At 32.2% G+C, this 21,799-nt stretch overlaps 1 protein-coding gene across 11 annotated transcripts in view; it reads right to left on the minus strand.

The window, feature by feature from the left end:
- The window catches only part of Ubx (ultrabithorax), a 388,698-nt gene that overhangs the window by 126,680 nt on the left and 240,219 nt on the right, over positions 1-21,799 (minus strand). The window contains exon 1 of one of the 11 annotated variants that reach the window (XM_087403024.1): positions 1,782-2,499. The exons of the other annotated variants lie outside the window; for them this stretch is intronic. The gene's annotated coding sequence lies outside the window, so the exon portion shown is untranslated. Of the gene's footprint in view, positions 1-1,781; positions 2,500-21,799 lie in introns of those variants that run through there. 11 annotated transcript variants of the gene reach the window in all.

Below are 21,799 nucleotides of genomic sequence, written 5' to 3' on the forward strand. Positions count from 1 at the left end.
CATTTCACTTAGGTATATTGATATGGCAACGAGTTCCCGACCTATCCTAACATCAACGATCTTACCGCACTATTCACGAAGATGTTAGTCACGTTACTGAGTTTTACATAATTTCCGCTATATGTGCGTAACCAAGCAATTATTTATTAGCGTAGACAAAAATTTTTTTATCACGAAAATTTTTAATTATATACCATTAATCTCTCGCGATGCATAGCTTCAATTTCCTGTTACTGACAATAAACAAGCATCAGTATAGAATATTTGCATATATCAAACATTACTTGAAATATATTTATTATTTTTGTTATAATGGCAATATAGTTATTTTTCTGAGATTTATTAATTTTAGTATTTTCAAACTTTGCTCTTTTTATACTGCACATTTTTATAATTACAATAAATTGTACGTTATAATATCAATCCTAATCAAAATCTTGATCAAAACAATAAATAAGTCATGATAAAATAAAATTTATACAAAATAAGTTAAAAATAAAATTAAAATATATGTTATATCCAATATAAAGTTTGGTCATAAATTAAAAATTAAAAATTAGTTTAGAAGTCTTTTTAATACATAATATATACATAATAGTACGTCAGAGAAACTAAAAATTTTATTATCACAGTAAAGCAGCAATTTTTTTGTCATTGATAAATAAAAAAAATCATCGAATATAATACTGTTAATTTAATGTTATACAAAGATGATATTTATTACATGTACATCATTATGCACTCGCATCACATGTTTTACAAGCTGACATTAATTATAAAAACGAGCATATACATAATATGATGGCATGAATATTTATATCTAGGTACACTTTTGCATCATATCTATTTTATATAAATTGCACTTTAAAATAATATTCGCAAGTTGGTAAATATTTTTATGTTATCGTAAAAATATTGAAAATGTTTTTTGCATCTGACATTTTTACCGAAATGTCAGATTATTGTGAACGTTCCCGAGACCGTTGTCACTACATGATAAATTACATTACAGGATAAATTAATGCCATGTTTTATGCTTTCAATAACTTAGCAACCTCATAAGTTTCTCATTTAACAACTGTTTATTTATCTTGAACCAGACATGACAAATCTATAAATATTTTTAGAATATAAGATGTCTTGCATCTGTCTCACGATACTTTTGTAAGCCATTTAAGATCTAAGAATTATTTTATTGTGCAAAAAAATTATGCGATTCTAAAACATCAAACTACACATTTAAAATTTGATTGACAACAAACTGTAATATAAACGCAATTCTGCATATATATGACAATCTTTGACTTCGTGTTCAATATTACATAAGTACATAAAATAATTCATAATGCATATAAAAATGCAATGTGATGCATTATATGTGTACGTATGTATATACAAATTTCAGATATTTCTTTTTCTCGTATATTACTTTTTAATGATAGATTTTTTTTTTTATTAATTTAAAGTAAAACAATATTTTTTTTATGAAAATATCAAACATATTTATCGCTTGCAATTTTAAGCATAAAATTTTTTCGCAACTTTACGCTTTAAATTAAAATTTTATTGAAGCAAGTTTCATGTAAAATTAAAAAAAAAATAATTTTATCATTAGTTCATTTCTTTGAAATTTAAAGTGAAAAATGTTTTTCCTTTAGTCGTTTATAACTGTTTTGTTTATAATTGTTTTGATGTTTTTTTTTTAAGAGACTTTTTATACACCATTAAACAATCTAATCTAAATTGCAATATATGTATACAATAGATATATTATTTCTTACCTGATTGTTTAGATTGCTGCATTATACATGTCTATATATTAAGAATTACACCAAAAATACACGTCTGAATGTCTTTTGTCCATCTGAACAGTTCATCACTTATCACTATATCATTAACGAAAAAGAAATTAAAAAGAAATTTAACGATACATAGTTTTTTCTCGAGAAGCACTTATGTCGATAGTGTTACATACGCGTCGGTCGAAAGAAAACTGGCTTGTGCAGAGTTAACCCCACTAACTCTTCGAATCCACAATCGGATGTTGTCCTCGAGAAAAAAAACTTTAAGAAAGGATGGAGCAAAGAAACAAGACTACCTCTAAGGCAGGCAATTGTGGGGTTTACGAGGTCGTATTGGGCATAGAACGCCTCAAGCGATGTTACTACGATGAGCGCCGTATCCGACGGACCGAGAGACCGATTTCCGACGGTCGCGGGGCGAATTGATTCTATAAAGCTTGATTCTCGCCACTCAATTATAGCTTCTTTCAGCTAGTACTGCTGAAACCACCATCAGACAGTTAATGATCTAGCAGCGAAAAATGTATGATTGTAAACATTCATTCATTGATAATATTTACATAATAAGAAAATGTTAGTTGAGAGCAACTTCTACAAATTAAAGCGTTATTTAATTGTAAACTTTTAAAAAATTCAGCAACTTTATAAAATAATATTTTAGGAAGTTTATAAGAGTTTATTAGTTGATAGAAAATATTAGAATTTTTATGTAAATAGCATTATTTAAAACTATTTTTTTTATTTTTATTTTTTAGGAACGGTACATTATTTGATATAAATATTCCAACAAAAAAAGTGAAATTTTTAAAAAAATTATTGTATATAATTAATATGAAATGCTTGATATTTGCTAAAGTACTTGTAAAGCTACTAATTTTGATCAGTCAAAAGGCGGCGGTCTTGCAAGTTTACCCTTCTGTTTTTAATTATGAGTATGGCAAGACCCACTACGGACATTCCTACCATAAACTCTCTCATACTGTCACTTGGTTAAATGCTTTTTTAACAAAGCTCTTTTTTTAACAACCCTTCGGAGATTTCCGAAACCCTTAGCCCTTTTTAAACCCAGCATAAATTACCATAAATAAAATCACACTATTGCAGGAAGTGACGGTAGCTATTCTGTTTTGAGGTTTTAATAGCCAACCTTGGGATTCTTCTGCAATTCCATGACTATGAAGTTACTGCGATGCTTTTTTTAAGGCTTTTTTTTTTAAGACGAAGCCTTTTTGTGGCTTGATGACAGAAAATACGACCGAAACGCGTAATGTTCGGCCCTTTCACGTCCTTGAAGGATAGAGAAACTTCTTCCCCTTCCTCCCTATTTCTTCTGCGATGCGATTCGCTTGATGTTCGGTGTTTTTTTTAGCAGGTAAAAATCTAAAAATCCGTGGCATTAAATCCATGGTACACAGTTGCAATACAAACACTGACGTGAACTGTGCCGTTCCGCATCTTTTGATATTTAATTTGTAGATATTAAAAAAACCAGCACTTATTGAATCTTAATTTTTTTAAAAATCACAATTAATGATAAAAAATTTAACGATAAAAAATTATAAATCTATCATCGTGTTTATCATCAAAAGTGTGGAAAATCTATTTAACGTTTCGAAACATTTGTCATATGAATTATATCTACATAAACGAACTCTTTTTCGAGGTATGATATTTTAATTACAAATTAATTGAGTATGAGACATTGCAATCACAAAAGATTATTGTAAAAAAAAAACTGAGTTAACGTTTGCATTTGTGTTAGCTAAGCTATCTTACGATCGATACGAGCTATCTTATAATAACTTATGAAATATAAAAATATAAATGTTTCAAAATTTTTTATTTAAATCGGGAATAAGTAGATTAGAATCATTTTATTATAATCTTCTGTGATTATGGTGTACGTAAGTTATCTATTTATTTATATTTATATATGGAAACAACGATTTTTCTAAAGTATTCAAAAATTTAGCTAGATACAGGCTGAAAATCATTTTATTGGAGCACTAAAATAATTACGTAGAAATCTCAAGCATAATGAACAAGCTGCAAATATTCTAGTAACTATTATAATTTGTGTGAGTGTTCTACATACATAATTATTGACAGTCCAACAAAATTATTTTCATATCTCCATTTAGTTAAATTTTTAGATGTTTCAACAAGATCATCTTTTCCGTGTATAAATAAAATTGCTCTATTCTTGCGGTTATATAAGAATAATGAGGCGCATAATGCATTGTCCTCTTTTCAAACATTATCATAAATTGTTCGAAACTTTTATATTATCGCGGATTAAGATATCTGCACAAAACTGACAGATATACGAGATAGATCATACAAGCTGAGGAACGTGACGAGAATTATCGGTGGCTAGAATAACTCGCTGTATGTAGGTTTAAACAAGGCAATGATCAATTTAGATTACCGTACCTACATATAGCGAGATGTAGTTTCATCTTGAATGTTTCTTTCTCACGTTGCGTAAGTTGCTTCCAACGAACAAAGGATCATTTTTTTCTTTCGTATAATCTAAAATCTGCAAAGATTTTACGTATTTAATAGTGAGTTATCCAAGAGTATAATTTTCCAGAGTTATCATATTACATTGTTATGTATCATGTTGGTGCGCAATAAGAGAAAATATGTCGATATTAATTATTAGGTGTAATCATTGTGGCGTAAAGTCGCGGTATCACGCGGTGGTATTCCATCGTGTTAATTTCACGTTAGTCAGTTACATCATGACAATCGTCATTTTTAATAATTTATCAACTTTGATATTGCTATACCGTTCGTGTAAAGTTGACAGCCTAATTTAAACTCTATCATTGAGCAATTGTTTCTCCGTTCTCTTTTTCAGCTCGATTTAAAAGATCTTTTTTATTCCGCTTTATTTCCATTTATCCCTACGGTCGAACATTTATCTAGAGAAACAGGAATCGTTGCTCCTGCGCGAACAGGTAAATAGGTATCGATAGATGCATAGAGCTTGGTAGAGAGACCGCGGCCATTCGCGTTGTACCCGTCGCTAGGGTGGAGCTTTCCACGACCGCGGAGAGAGAAAGATAGGGCTGCGAAAGGGAGAGGACGATAGAGACCGACAGGGATGAAAGAGAGAGAAAGGCACTGCGGCGCGGTCCATAACGCGTCGCAGTAACTAACCGGATTCCGGTGGGCTATGCGCGGCAGCACCATCGCCCCATACGGCGTAGAATATGGGGAATCTATGGGCTCATATCCACGACCCAAACTGTACACTAGCCAAATGGACGCGGCAATAACGGCCCGTTAACGCTAATTCGCGGAATTCTGATTGACGACGGCCACAGGGAACGGGTGCGCCCCTCAATTTCTGCCGCTCTCGCCGCATTCTGTGTCCGCTTCTCTGCTTGGTTTTGTGTTACCTCTATCTCTCTTTCCTCCCCTTCCTCCTTCCTCTCCTCTTTCTTTTTCTCTTTTATTTCATTCTCTAGATTACATGAACTCCTCGTATGTCATTTCAATGGCGCCAGTAATTTTATAAATATCGACAAAATATATCTACATAGGTATACGTATATAAGAAATGTATATAAGAGAATCGATCTACATTAGAGGGGATAAATATTTTTAATATAAGATAATTTCTATAGAGATACTTTAACACTTTTACTATAAAAATTCTATTAAAGAAGTTTTAAGGAAGCTATAATGTTCCACAAAATATTTTTCAACCGTATACATAATATCGTCAATAAATAAAGGGAAAGTTTTTATAATTTATCGTGTCATATAAGACGCTTCTTACTAACCAAACGAATAAGCGCGATTTTATCAATAATTGGTTTGACGCCACTGCATTTACCCTTTCGCCTCTCGATATTCTCTCGAGTCTCCTTTCTGTTCTGTATTGGGTTTTCTCTCTTCACCTCGTACACGCGGTTGATCCACGTTTGCCTCACCGACCGCCATGAATTTGTAATACGAGCTCAAACACCAATCGGCTCTCGCAAATGCCATCCCTAAAGTGTAAGCACACGCATTCGTGGGCGTGCACAGCAAACAAATGTGATGAGACACAAATCTATTGACATATAGTAGTTGTATCACGGACATGGTCTCTGCGAGAGGGTGGCACATTCGAAATGTCTGATTATGATCTCTCCTTCTCTTCGCTTTATACCGATTATTTTAAAATTCTCACTATCCTCTTTCGAGCCTTGTTTTTTTTTTCAATTATTTTATGTCATTTCGTTGATCCTTCCTTTCTTATGTTCTCACGCTATCCGAAATCTTTTTCATTATTCTCGTGAATTCTTGATTGAATTTTGGCACATTATTTTTTTGAGATTCTTCTGTCGTTAATGAAGATCTTGATCCGTTTATATAAATTTCTAGTTTAGTTTTAAGAATAATTAATCCGCCTGAATTATAATGGATAAAATAAAAATCTTTTAACACGTACGCTATATCTTGGCGTCAATTAGGTTTATAGGTACTTATTTAATACATATACACGTATCCTCCTCAAACAACGAGACGTCTCTTTGAGTCGATATTTATGGAGATTCGCCATTAAAGATACACGTATTGCTTGCTCTTCTCGAACAACGAGACGTATCTTTTTGATTCGATGAGATCATCATTTTGATTACATTCCTGAGTAAAACCCATCGTAACGAGCGTTGCATGCGTTCGGACCTTCCAATTAAAGCCACGCGCTTGCCGCATTTCATCGTTTATTTATAGACGCACAGTTATAGCACGCACGCTTTTGCCGTCGGATGCCCACCCTCGTAAACGTGTCGACGTTTCGGAAAATGCATGGCCGCCAGAATTTGCTAAGAGCATAAAATTACGTTTGCACTCCTTTCACTTTACCACTCGGCACTCTAAGGGTAATGTGTCCGTCTAAAATTAATACGTAAATTGCATTAAATCAATGTCAATTAAATAAAATTTGTTCACTACAATACTTAAAAGTGATGTAAGTAACGTGTACTCCGAAAGCTTGCGTAAGAAAATCAAATCATTTCAGATAATTTCGAATAATTACAAATTGAGAAAGAAAACTGACTTGAAATAAGAAAAGCGTTATCTTATTCAATTCTATCAATTTATTATGTGAATAAAATTGGAATTAAATATAATACAAATTATTTACACATATAAATTAAAAATACAATCTTATACATTATTACAATCTTATACATTATCTTATGCATAAATATTTACATTATATCCTATTTTAATGTCTTATTAATTTCAGAAAACACAAGTAATATTTAAGCTACAAGTGAAACATAAATATCTCTTGTGCACGTATAGATTTTATGCAATAATTATATTAAAATCGATAGCGCAATGTGAAAGACTCATCAATTATATGAATCATAATTCATGAAACTTTTGCATCTGCCATCTCATCCCAACGATTATTTTGCGATTGCCGCCGGCTGCAGATTAAAACTACCATTTTGATGATAACGCCGATTACCACCCCTAAAATATCGCAAGATAAGAGACTGGATCCAATTAAATAGCCAATTACAAGGAATTGTCCAATCAATCTATCTTCTCTTTTTTATAGAATTTTTAAATGTACAAGATTTACTCATGCAACAACAATATTTTATTAAAGCAATTTTTCGTACACATGTTGAACGTATTAAATATTTAATTTTTTTATCGTATTATTATATAAGTCAATATTTAAAATATTTAAAATAGAATAAGAGATTTAACTATTTTCTATTTTTATTCATTTTAGGACTGTTATGCTCTTTTAATATAGAATTTTTAATATATGTGATAGCATTGATTGATTATTTATACGAGCCTTTAATTCGTAAAGAAAACGTTGCTTTACCATGTATAAATCATTCAATGATCAAGTCTAGTCGCTTTCATGGCTTATAAGAGTACTTGAAATATCACTTATAGGATCATGACTGGTTAGGTATATTTTTATATCAGGTATATTTTTATATCTGAATAGCAACGGTTATTCTTGACATCGTAATATAACACGCATATTATGTCAAAAATATTTAAATTAAAACTTTGGAAGTCTATAAAAACTATATTCAACTTAATCTTTTCAATTTGCATGCTATTATCTTTTATCTTTCTAAATTGTTATGTAATCGTTCTAATTTATTGCGCATATCTTGATGCGAAGAAAGCGTTTCATAAATTTTTTACTTTCTTATTACATCTAATAATAAATAATTAAGTACGTTATACTTACTAGTTAAGGTAAAACATTACTTGTCGAGTTATAGTAATCAGAATAACGTATCAGATAGCGGACACGTAATGACATGGATAATTACGAACTCGCTGATTGCAACATTACTTACATCAATATCTACTAGCAGTGAGCACAAAGGAGATCTTACAGTAGCTTAGGTAGATACGGTTACAGATGGTTCATTAACATTTCTTGGCTGTTACCGTCAGAATAATGGATATTAATTTATATGTTTTATGAACTTCGATATGGCCTAGAACGGAGATACAAATGTTATTCGACGACTGGAATATATGATCCTGTGATTAATATGAATATCCATTCTTTTTCTTCCTTTTCTATAGGAGCACATTACATTGCATAAAATATTATATTCTATGTTTACGCACTAGAATTTCTACAAGTAATAATAATCGTCTTAATCTTCTCGTAATTCACTGAGGATAAATAAAATTTAGCAGAATTTTATTTTCCTTACGTGACAAAATTAATAATTAACATACAGGTTTTAATATATATGTAACAGCATTGTTAATTTTTTGAACCATTATCTGTATTAATGTTTCTTCAGATAAAGAATGATTCTATAAAAATTCATCTCAGCGAAAAAATATCAATATTGCTAAAATACTAATGTTAACGTGAGCAGAACATCTTGCACAGTTTCAAGAAATGAATTATTTTAGATCTTCCGAGTAGACCAAAGTGCTTTAGTCTATTGCAGCTAACAAACGATACCTTCAATTTCACTCGGAGTCGTTTTACTCGAGTCACATCAAGTGATCTGAAGAACGCGTTTCAACAGCGTCGCGTAAGAGCGCGACGAAATCAGATATCTATGCAAAGCTTTGTATCCTATACTCACGCATTATACATATATGTCATAAAAAAAATGCGCACACATACAGACATGCATACCTGGAAGCACGGGTGAGATCCTGGGGAAGATAAAAGGAAGAAAATCAGCGGTGCACGTGCAGGCAAGCCAACTCCGTGCCTCGTACTTCTTGTCGTGCGCTGGCCCACGTTACTCGAATGCATTAATCACTTCGATGGCAATGCATGCTCATGCATTGCGCTGCCCTTTACCTCACTGAACTTCTCCCTCTGTACATATAGTCACGCGCAGCACGAAGATATAAATCTTCAAGGCATTATCCCCAAAAACTGAACGTCTCCCAGAAATAACAGATTGTGACTAATTATTCTTGTGAAAGTTCTCGAGCTATCCTATGTGACTGATGATAAATAGTCAACACAATGTATATCTATATTAAAGCAGAAGAGAAATCTGCAACAATGATTGGCAACTGTTTGCTATCCCTTACAACTGTGTGAATCATATCGCGGATATCCCCAAAAGTAGAGAAACCAACTATTCCTGTTCATCTTCTGTAAAATTTAATTGCTGACATTACGCGAAACAACGGAGCGTCTTGCGGTTGGTGTGATGCCAGACGCTTGATACAGTGCCGGCGACAAAATGCAACAACTCCGGAATGAATAATTCAAGTCACCATGGCGGTGTGTAACGCGCCGAGAGCCCTGCTCTCGTGCGAGAACGTCGTGCATTCCTGCACGCATTTGCTCCACGCGATTATAAATCTCGAGACCGCGAGATTATAGCGAATGTTATGCACCGATGAGGGCGGGGGATGAGATACGCGACCTTGCTTTATTATATTTGGCTTTGTCGTCAGTCGTTTACCCTCAGCTCCTCTATTTTTATTGCTGAGCGCAAAGCCGCAAAAATTATTTTTGTGCTTGAACGTGGCGTCCTGCAAATTCTCTAAACAAATGTCTTACTGTCATTTTTAGGAAAGTCTGCGCGAAACAATATTGTAACGGTTGAGACGCCTAAGAGCGAAATAAAATGCAATCTGTTTATTTTTTTTTTAGTACATAACTTGGTGCACAACGTATTTCGTACAACAACTTTTAACAATTAGTAGCATTCTTGAAGTTGAATTGTATAGCTTCTTTCACATAGCTCTTATTTGAAATAAAAGTGAGATTCGAAAACCTGTGACAATTTTTATAATAATTATTACTATATATACTTCTATAATATAATAATTGATTTATTGTAGAATTATACTTGTAAGAGAAAAGGGATTAATATTAATGGTAGCACATACACACATACACACACAAGTTTATGTGGGAAGATCAATAACTGGTAGGAGAATTATGGCCCTTATCGGACGATGATGGAGCTTTAATAATTTATTACGGAGCTCAAGGTCCATTTATCTCGGAATATTCATTTACTATATTGCCGCATATATTCTTACATATATTCCTCTTATATCTACTTCCCCTACATCTCATAAAATATGAAATTAATTACCTATTTAAATCTGCAATAATGTAACGTCTACTTCAACTAATCATAAAACTTATATTTTATTAGGTGTATATTCGTAATTAATTAAACTTGAGCTTCTCCATAAGTGCATATCTGCTACTTATGTAACGTTATTTTTAAGTATATTTAATAAACATATGTAACTACTGATCTACTGTATCTACTGATTTGACAATGCAAATAAAGTCACAGCGTATTAGGCATTATATCGTAAAATTGAACCAGAATGATTTTGTACATAGTTAATATAGATAAGATGACATTTTATATAACATGAGAATGCTTAAGAACGAATTATCTCTTATCAATTGCTACAGCATCAACAACGCGGACAGAATGTCCGCATTGTCATTAGAAACTCAAAAGTCTAAAGTAGCGCACGTTCAGTATATTTAAGGGTATCTAGTGAACACGTTGAATGTATCAACAACCCTGAAGCAATTCTCTGTAATAAATAATCAAGTCGCAATAGTCGTTCTCAAGGATAAATCGAACGGAGCAAGCTCATCCGTCTGCGACGGTAGACACGAAAACGTATAGAGGCGTTAGCTATACGTACAGCAAGAAGGTGAATGTTTGACGCTATTTATGGTGGTTCGTTATACACTGACGAGGTGCGCGAAGTTATATTAAGGTGGTAGATACGCGACCATGATATCTAAGAGGGGCAGTAGCGATCGTAATTCACGGTGAACCGGTGCGTTCCCTCGCACCGTTCTTGGCGAGGTGACACACACCGGTGTGTTGGTACATGGTTCGCGTTGGTCGAAGGTAAGCCCGGATCATATTCTTAACGAGAGTGCTTTACGATCCGAAGAGCCTTTATCTATGGTGATGTTGTTGGCGTTATCCAAACTGAAAGAAAGTAAGGAAGGCAGCAGACAAGAGAAAGAGAAAGCGAGAACCTGAGGAGCTGGTAAGGTGGCCGTGATGTATCTCGCACTTAGCTGTCCCATGCCACACCATGGTCGGTTAGGTCCGACCTTACGCTTTGTCATGGCATCACGTTGCCGTGTACGCCGTGTTCGAGATCTTGTCCGTTAGTAATTGTCATCACTGTGTGTATAGAGAAGAAGGAAGTAGCAATGAGCAATATTCAAGGCAATGATGTTTACGACAGTGTTTGCTGTATAGGTTCATCTGATAAGAAAGACTTGTTGTTTCTCGGCAATTCGTAAAGCTTTACAAATTAGAACTAATACTGAAAACAAAATAATATATATAATTTTAAGTGAGAAAATTGAAACAATTTTTTTCTGTAACAAGTATTTTAATCGTCAATAAAAATTTCTTCCGTGTAGCAAAGGTTTTTTACCACGGAAGGTTTGATAGATTTAATAGGACAACTTCTTTTCTAGATTTCTTTGAAATGATGAATTGAATCACTTATTTCGATCTGATAACTGCTTAATTCAATCACTTCAAAAGAACGATCCCTTTAGTGTCGTTGACATATGGCATTTTCTTATGGTCTGTACAGTGGAGACATTGTTCTGAAGATTACAAGTCGCAGAAGAGACAGCAGCTTATTTCAGAGTAACTCTATCACCTTCTTTTTCTTCCCATTATAATTTTAATCGTTACATTCATTTTCTTAATACAAATTTTGTTTATTTATAGTTATTCATAAACAAATTACAAATAAGATATATTATTTTTATAATGATCATCTTAAATGTAGATAAAGCGTTTGATAATGATGTGTTTACAATTATGATACAGTCGTATTAAAATATTGCACGTAATCAGTATCTATTAAAATGTTGTATTGATTATATTGCGTTTGGAAAGTTTACTCGAGTGTGTCATTTTATTCTTGTTTTACGTTTAATGAACGATAAAGATAGAATAACGTACTGGAGTTCTCGGGTGATGTTTCCGAACGCAGCCATGATCTTACTATCTTTACGCATACTGAATGCTATCCTCGGCTCATCAATTTATCTTCCTCAGCCACTTATTCAAATGAGAAGTTCGCTTAGGAAACGACACGATAAAGAGATAATTCAATACAAGTACGTTGTTATTACAGTCATACATAAATAAGACGATTGTACGTTCAGTTCATGCGAAACACGATCAGAAGCGCTTTGGATATAGCTTTCGTCAGTATTTATTTACTGCATGTATCCTCGTATGCATTATGCTTGGTGCAAGGACCGTGAGAGTCGTTAACATTCTTCTCGTAAATATATTCGCATTTCGAGAAACGTTGGCATATTCGCGAATTTTCATAAGATTCTCGTAAATTAAAGCTCGACAAGTAAGCCTAGAAAATTTGAATTTCTTCTCTTACGCGTACGGAGAGTATCTCCGGAAGATCATTCACCCTCTACACGTACAAGCGGATAAGATCCCATGAATACATACCTAACGTTAGCTAATTTGCATATACGAGAGAAACCTATCGTGTATATTGTATATATATATATATATATATATATATATATATATACATACATACATACATACATACATATATATATATATATAAACATTCACAATCTGCATCGTTAACATCAATGGCAATATTCTAACTATAGAAATGAAAATCCTAATATCAAATATTGAAACAGTGATAATTGAAATTTAAATTTAAACGATAAACATTTAAAACTAAACAAAGAATCAAATATCTCAAATTTGAAATGTTTTTCATTTAGGTATCATTTATAAAATATCATTCGTTTTGCTCTATTATAATGAATTAATTTCGGAACACCTTGTACGTGTATGCATTTTCGAAACAACCTATATACGAGCGTTGGACCAACAGAACATCACTCACGGCGCTCCCTTCATCCCGCTATGTTACAGAGGTTGGGAGCACTTACTTCGTTCTCGTACTCTTGTACCTTCGTTATCCACTCCTCATTTATCCTTCATGCGATCCTCGCGTACGTGTATACTATCCTCTTTCTTCTCTATGTAATCGGAGATCTGTGAGCGTCATTACGCCGGTTAGTTGAAAACGGAGTTGGCGGAACTGCGGTCGAGATAGTCCACCGTAGCGATGTCACTTTCTTTAGATATGGCGAACTATTCCCGGTTTTATGAAAATTCAAAAAGGCGGACCTGTTGAATACGCGAAAAGTTCGATCGTCAAATTCTGCGAACTTTCTTAAAGCTAATCGCGAATAGACGGCATTTCCTTTGTAGTTCCAAAAGTCCTAATATGCATTTCGACTGCAAAGTAGAATAAAAGAAAGAGAGGGATACGCCGTGCAAGAACTTTGAAATAGATGATTTGCGTTTTGCAAGTTACGTGTCTAAGAAGCTTTTTAATTACTTTTCTTTTGAAAATTACAACTGCGCGATAACGGATAATGTCGCAATTATAGATATACCGTTATTCTCTAGTAATTTATTGCGAGAGAGCTGTTGCTAAGTATCAACTTAGGCGGCATATTTTTACGGGATCGCAACATCAGTGACGAACAGGACTACATTCAGAGTTATTTCCTAATGCGCTGACTACCGGTTGGTTGGTTTACGAGGCAATAAAATCCACATCACAATACCGTCTCGTGCGATGGCCAATGTATTACTGATGCAAACGCCACCACTTTATACAGATTCACACAGGCCATAAAATTAAAGACCTGAACAAATTTACAACCATTTCAAATGTCACAGAATTTAAAATTTCAGTCACGCCTTTCTTATAAATATCGAAAAATAATTTAACACTTTCAAATTTTCATTAAATTCTTTTATCCCTCTAAGTAAATAATAATCACAACTCACAAAGTAAATTTGATTATTTTGATTAAATAATTATGTAACATTTAATTAAAATAGAAAATGTATCGTAAGAAAAATATCGTATGTATATCTAGAATGAGATAATTCGTATTCAGCATGACATATCTATAAGCTTTGTGATTTTTTTCTAATTTTTTGCTGAGTCCAAATTGAAAATTAGAAGTCAGATTTAAAAGACAAAACATTTTTGGATAATTAATTAAAAATATTTTTAAATATTGATATCGATGTATAAAGCTATAAAAAAGGATAGCGTTTAGATCATAATAGGTATACAGTATTTCTTTTTTCATAAAAAAAAATGTTAGAGAAATGAAAAATAAATGATCCAAATTTTTATTAATTTGTAGGTTTTAGAAACAACGAAAATATTATATTGGATACTAAGTCATATTGGATAAAATTGCCTTATTAATATTTTTCTTAACAAATTGCGTGAGCATGATGATAATTTCCAAATATATTTAAATTTAAAATACAGTTTAAATTATAATAAGTAATCTCTCTTATATCTTTCTCAGTCTTACTAAAAATTGTTGAAAATTATTCTAGTATCCTGATTTATAATGACGATAAAGTGCCGCTAGCGTAAAATTGGAATGAACTTGTCACGTCTTATTAAAATTTAAATTAAACAGGGAGAGAGAAAGAGACAGAGAGAATTTTCAAGGAGAAAGAGAACGTAAGCGATTGAAATTGAGAAAGCAGGGATGGTGGTGCATTCAGGCATTATGGCTGCCGCTCCTTGAGTTTGGAGGGTCCGCGATGAACGGCTAGCAAGGATGTAGAAGGCTCCAGCGCAGTTGGAGGGGAGTTGCGGATCGAGAACATCCATCTTCCCCCGCTACTCGACCCATCCCCTATCCCCCATGCTCTGCCCTCAGCGATGTGCAGGGTTCACCGTACCAGCATACATCTCCTGTCCAAGGGAAGTCCCCCTTCGTCCTCTCCTTTACTTAAGTTAACTTTATACTCTTTCGGTCTCTTTCTTGGCCCTCTCGCCAGTCCCCTTTTTTGCAATACTCTTTTACTTTAAGAACGAGAGGCAAGCTACGAAACAAGCATCGCCGAAGAAAACACAAACTTAATCCTACACGTGATTCATCTGGACAACCGTAGATCTGGATTATCTCCCATCATCTACATATTTACGAGTATGTACCCCGTCTTGATTGCGCGTATTCCAGCGTAGGAAGTAACACCATCGCGAGGGGATAAATCGGCGAAAATCTCTCGCAATGGTACCTTTGTAATTGTGAAACGACGAAAAACGATTGCTAATAAAGCTTTATCACTAGTTTGATGAATATTTCATCTCTCTGACAAGTGATAAATCTTTTCTATGTTTTATTCCTATGTTGAAATATCCAAAGAAAGAAAAAATTACGGAAGCTGAAAGACTTGTATCAACAGTAACAGAAAAAATACCTGCCGAATTGTTCAATATTCTTGGTAGCAGTAATATTATGAGAAATGACTCTTTATGTCCAGAGAATACCTCAATTTTGCCTTTAACACGATTTAAGATTGCTATCGAATGAGTTTTAAACGTATACCACGTGGCAAGAAGCATGTTATATAGCATCGTTATTATAACTTGATCATAACTGGTTATACAATCCATGTTTTGTTACACAGTTACCTGTGGTTTGGATAAAGCAAAATTATTACTTAAAAAAAAGAACATAACAGTTCTTCATCTTTTCATGCTTCTCACTTTTCGTTCTCTTCATTTCTTTCACGCACCAATCGCTGCAACGAGTGAAGTGTCGTTCAAAGCTGGATTCTCTCACCTGCGATGATGATCGCCGATTAATTCGCGATCGTTGCGAGTTATGCGTTGATCGACTATCTGCAAATTATCTATTTATCGCGTAATAGCAGCGACGTAGCTAAGTGACCGGTGTTCCTTTCTTCCTACCTTTCTCCTTCATATTGCCTTTCTCAATCATTTCTTTATTATATATCCCTCTCTCCCTTTTCAGTCTTTTATTTATCTTATTCACTTCTCTTCGATCTTTTAAATCTAAGAACGAAGATACACGACAATATATGTGAGCTTTTATTAAATGTCTTCGACCAAGATGCATTTAACATTTAATAGGAACAACTGAATGGTTTGTTTATTATCGTTATTATCTTCATTTACTCATATATAATTTTCTGAATACGCAGAAAAAAGTAATCAAAGGAATTAAGTTTCGTGACAGATATAATGAAAAAATAAATTCATTTCTTTATAAAATAAAATTAAACAAATATTTATAAGAGTAAAATAATTATTTTATGTATTATGTAACACATATAAAAGAATTTATGCATATAAATGTGTACTCATCTTTATTGTATCCTTATATTTTATTGTTTTATATGTTATTACAAATGAAAACGTCTGACTAAAATAAATATAGAATAATATCTAAATTTTATACGATTAAAAAATAGTTGCTAATTTTCTAAATTAAAATAAAATATTTCATTGATGTTTTATGAATGTTTGTTTTTAAAAGCGTTTAATCAAATATAATATTTATATCTGATCTTATAAAATATTATAAGATTTAAAACATATGATTAAAATTTTATTTTGTTATTTATTTTTATTATACTTATACGTATATATATTAAAAATAAGTAACATTTATCAAAATTTATTGTGATTTTCTAGTTGGTTTCCCACTTGCAATAGATGCAGTTTAGTCAACATTCGGAAACCATACCATTTTATCACCCATTCAAAGCCCATTAGCCGTGCAGTAGAGATACCGCACATATCTATATCTATGTATGTATGTATATGTATACGCCTATTCTGCACCCAGCTTTTCTACCGGGTGACTGAATAATATCCTAATTATGTAATGAAATAATTAGTTAAATTCCTTTCTAATCCCTAGTAGACAAATGCAATTTGATTTAATATAATATTATCTATTTATTCAATATATATATATATATATATATTGTCACGATTTTTAACATATAATTATTATGAGATACCAGTAATTAATTATATTGTAAAGTTATCTTTGCAACTAATAGAAGATAGAAAACTTATCATATGCAGAATATTATCGGATTTAAGAGAGACTATCCTGGATTAATCAGAATTATATTAAAAAATGGAGTACGGCGTAACATTTTACATAATCAAGAGGTAAAGAGAGAGATCTATCTTCATTTACTTGGAAAATACTCCAGTGAATTGAAAGTATTATGCTATTTATTCAATTTACTGTTTATTATTATTATTATTACTCGAAGTTATTGCATAGATCTTATTTCTATATCTATAAAATATATTTTTAATGCATATAATATAATTAATATTTTTTTTAATGCAAAGAAAAAGTGTACCGGCGCATTCTCTCATTAAAATTATTAAAATAATCTATAATATATTTTAATAAAATTATTAAAATAATAAGTAATACTAATTTAACGTGATACTTGAATTGTAAATATAATTGAATAACAAAACAAATAAAGCACTTCAAAACGTATGTTATTGTATCACTTCTTATAACGTGGAATTTGATATTGCTAATCCCGGCAATTTCATAATATTCGTTTAAGAATTTTTTAGGTTTATATTACGTAAGTCCCAAAAATAATATTAGTTACGTGGAAATAGTTAGTAAAGAAACTTTAGCATCAGCCATGATACTATGGCGATGGCAATGAGAGGTCCACAGCCAGAGAAGTGGGGTTGACTGCTCAAGGTCGACTTGTTGGTTGCCCAAAGCGGACCCAAAGTGGGGTCTTCGTCCAGAGTAGGGATTTCATGCGCGTGTATCTCTTTTCTTCTTCTCTCAATCTTCTTCGTTTTTTTTAAGAACCCAGAGAGAGAGACCAGCATGTGCATTGAGAGTACATTGAGAGCATGTGTGTGTGGTTACCATCGAGAAATGTATCGATTGACAAATGTTAATGCAAAGGCTTGGAAATAGAATTATGATAGAGTAGTTAGACATGTATCTGTAACTGTTCTGTTTTCGTGTAATATGTGTCTTTAGAAAATCTAATTTTTTATAAGTTGCTTATTTTCCATTCTTATCTTTGTATCAATTTATTTTTTGTAATAGATATTTATGTACAGAAATATATGCTAATTGCAAGAAAGACAATATTAAAAAGTGATTTATATACACCATATGCAATGCACTATAATACGATAAAACATTAATAATAATATAGTTAATAATGCGCACTCTATTGCACATTGATGAAACTTGTATTCGCGAGATAATGGCGTAATTTTAGCGTTGCTTCCTCACTTGGCGCAGATATTCAGCAGAATCTCGTCCCGCGATTGTCTCGAGAGCCCAACGACTGCGGTTTAGGAAATAGTGTAGGATCGTAAGGAGAATTAGGCGTCTGAAATAGCAAGGCACGTAGCTCCTTAACGACGTCTCGAAAAGTTCGTGATTTTACCAAACTGCCGAAACAATCAATGAAAAAGGCATAGAGAGAAAGAGAAAGAGAAAGAGAGAGAGAGAGAGAGAGAGAGAGAGAGAGAGAGAGAAAGAGAGAGAGAGCTAATCTTTGCTTTATATTAGACGGCATACATGTAATATTAATTATTTAGAAAAATATATTTTTGTTAACCTTATATATAATAAAAGAAATTGCGAATATACAGGATGTTAAAAAGATCATTCGGCATTTGTAAGACTTCTTTATTTAACATAATATGTACTATCTACCATATAAATGTTAAATGGTTTTTTTTAATGTCCTATATAAAAAACAGCATGATCATATTTGGAGAAAAAGTATCCTGCTGTCATAATTTATTTATACAATTTCAATGATTCTTAATTTCTCGTTAGTACTACAATAGTAGAAATTTGTACTCTACAATTATTTTTAAACAGAGTTTCGGATGCAATTTTTTCAATTTTGATTTTTTAGTATAAAACATGCAACACTCTTTTATATTTTTATAAAGAACTGTATAACTATAAAAATGCTACTGGAACTGTCATTATTTCTTTATTAATAGACTGCTAACTTTACGGATATTTAAAAGTGTTTTAGTGACTCCTAAAAAAAAAAAATCAAAATTGAAAATATGGCGTGTTAACTTTGCGAAGCAAGTTAAGTAGCATGATAGTTCTCTTTTAAAGATAAAGATAAAGATAAATATTTCCACTTTAGGCTACAGATTAGTACTAGATTCTATCAATATATGTAATTTGAAACAAAATTCCAACAATTATCAATTTTAATACACTTTAGAAATTAACAATTTTTTTTAACTTAGAGTAAAATCATTAATAGTGGATCACTCTTTAAAAAAATTCATATTTTTATCCAGAACAATATTAAACAATTGACAAAATATTTAATAATCATGATTGATCATAAAGATTACATTATGGATGATTTTTATTCCATTTCATTGCCGTTTTAATTTGAATTAATAAATAAAGTAATGACAATTATTCACAATATTAGACTCCATGTACTAATTGCGAATCTATTTGCCAAATGCTTTATCGTTTTTGATGTTTCATCCCATAAAGATAATGAAAGAGATAAAACAAATGCTAAAGAATCTTGTGATATGTACCGTTTAATAGAAAATACTGTGATTATTTAAATATAAAAAGTGTTCCGGAATTAGCCTGATTCACATCTAGTGCTTTCACTCTAATTATATCAATGATATAATAATTGTTAAAAAAAAAGAAAAATATTTATTAATATAATTACAAAAAAAATTTTTATTTTAGTGAGTATAAGAATATAGTATTGCTTTTCTGTTCTGCCTACGGATATTGTAAGGAGCTTCCTTCCGGTATACATCCGGATAGGCCATTAATTCAATACCAAAACCATACTTGTCAGACCATCCGACGAGGGATTGAAACGCTTCAACGGTCACTCGTCGTCTCGAAGATCGAATGAGGGAGAGAGGAAAGCCATTTCTCTCGCCGGAAGCTAGACACTCTGAATCTCCATTTCTATCGACATACGACGACATGCCACGTCAGCGCGGATCGTTTCACCCCTCTCTAGTTTTTCGTCAGTAAGCGTCCGCTCTGATATTTATTTTCATCGTCACTTCTGTCAATGCTACCTCGACATAGACATGGATGTCGTAGGTCTATAAGACACTTGGAGCTCATTTTGAATCTGATCAAACATATAGATCTATCGTCCGATATCTAAAGATTTCAATGCCTCTAGCAATAAAATATTTTTACTACTAATACTATATTCACAGATGAAAAGATATTATAAGAAAATATATCATAACATAATATTATGAAGAAAGAAAATTATTTTTAAAATTCGATAAAATTGATCTTTTTAATTTATATTATATAAGAAAAATTATATCTGTAAAAATATTAAATCCATAAAAAAAATTTTAATTGATTATATAATAAATTTATAATTTATATCAAAGTAGGTATTTTAAAATGAATGGTAGGTGTGTGTGTGTGTGTGTGTGTGTGTGTGTGTGTGTGTGGAGTGTAATATGCAATAATTTTATAATTAAATAGAATATTGAACAATTATGTAAAACAATAGTTAGAAATAAATTTCATTTTGAAATTAAATAGTTCTCTAAAATAATTCTAATGAGATGTAAAATCAAGTTCGAAAAAAATGTATTTAATTTAAAATGGGCGTGTCGCAGCGGATACCCCAAAGGTTCATTGCATCATTTGCCGGCATGATCACCATTTACCACGAAATTATAGATAATCGATCCACGAGCAAGTCGATCGAAAGTATTGATTAATATCTATCAAGGCTATCTTTAGTACAAAAATTGTTCGTGGCATTCAGGTAGGAACTGCGCATAAAGATTTCTTAATTATTATAAAAAACATGAATGACAATCATTCTGCAACGTTTCAAGGTGCAGTCTAAGAAATTTAATCTTAATTTAAATTCTTCCATTTTAAAGTTCTCGATCAAGATATTTATCTCCGCGATATATTATAAGATAATTTCGATTTTATTTAAAATTATCGTCTTATATTATAATATTTTATCTAAATAACAACAGAGATTAATTATAAGATACTTCATTAATTAGTAAAAATAATTTTTTTGTTCTTCTATCATTTTAATGGAGATCATTTTTATTCTTAAGATAAATTTAACAATATTTTTTGCAATACTTATACTGTTCTTTATTTTGCGTTGAATTGAACTTAATGCATTCATTAATAGAAAATATCATAGTTGAAATGTCCATTTGAGAGAGTTCTATTATATTACACTACTCTTATTGTATCTATTCAATATCTACACATAGAACACGGTTCATAACATTTGTAATGGGACATTATAGGATCATATTTCGCACAGCATACAGAGATGCGTATAGATGTTGGAAAATCTCAAGCTGCGCAAATGTTTCGAAAATTTTCTTCGGACCATCAGTCTCGCATATAAAAGAGCGTCCATGGTATAAGAGCGGGCGACAGCGGAAGGTGGTATTTGCGCAGACCAAACGACCTAAATAGAGAACAAACAGCGAGGGTGCACATATATAGAAAGAGAGAGAGAGGGAGAGAGAAAGAGACTAACGCGAGAGAAAAAGGGAGGATGAGGACATTGGTAGCGGACAGAGGGGAAGAAGGGTGAAGGGTGAGAGAAAAGGGA

The sequence above is a fragment of the Acromyrmex echinatior genome, chromosome 2 (assembly GCF_024713525.1).
Source record: "Acromyrmex echinatior isolate Ae372 chromosome 2, ASM2471352v2, whole genome shotgun sequence".
Lineage (NCBI taxonomy): Eukaryota > Metazoa > Arthropoda > Insecta > Hymenoptera > Formicidae > Acromyrmex > Acromyrmex echinatior.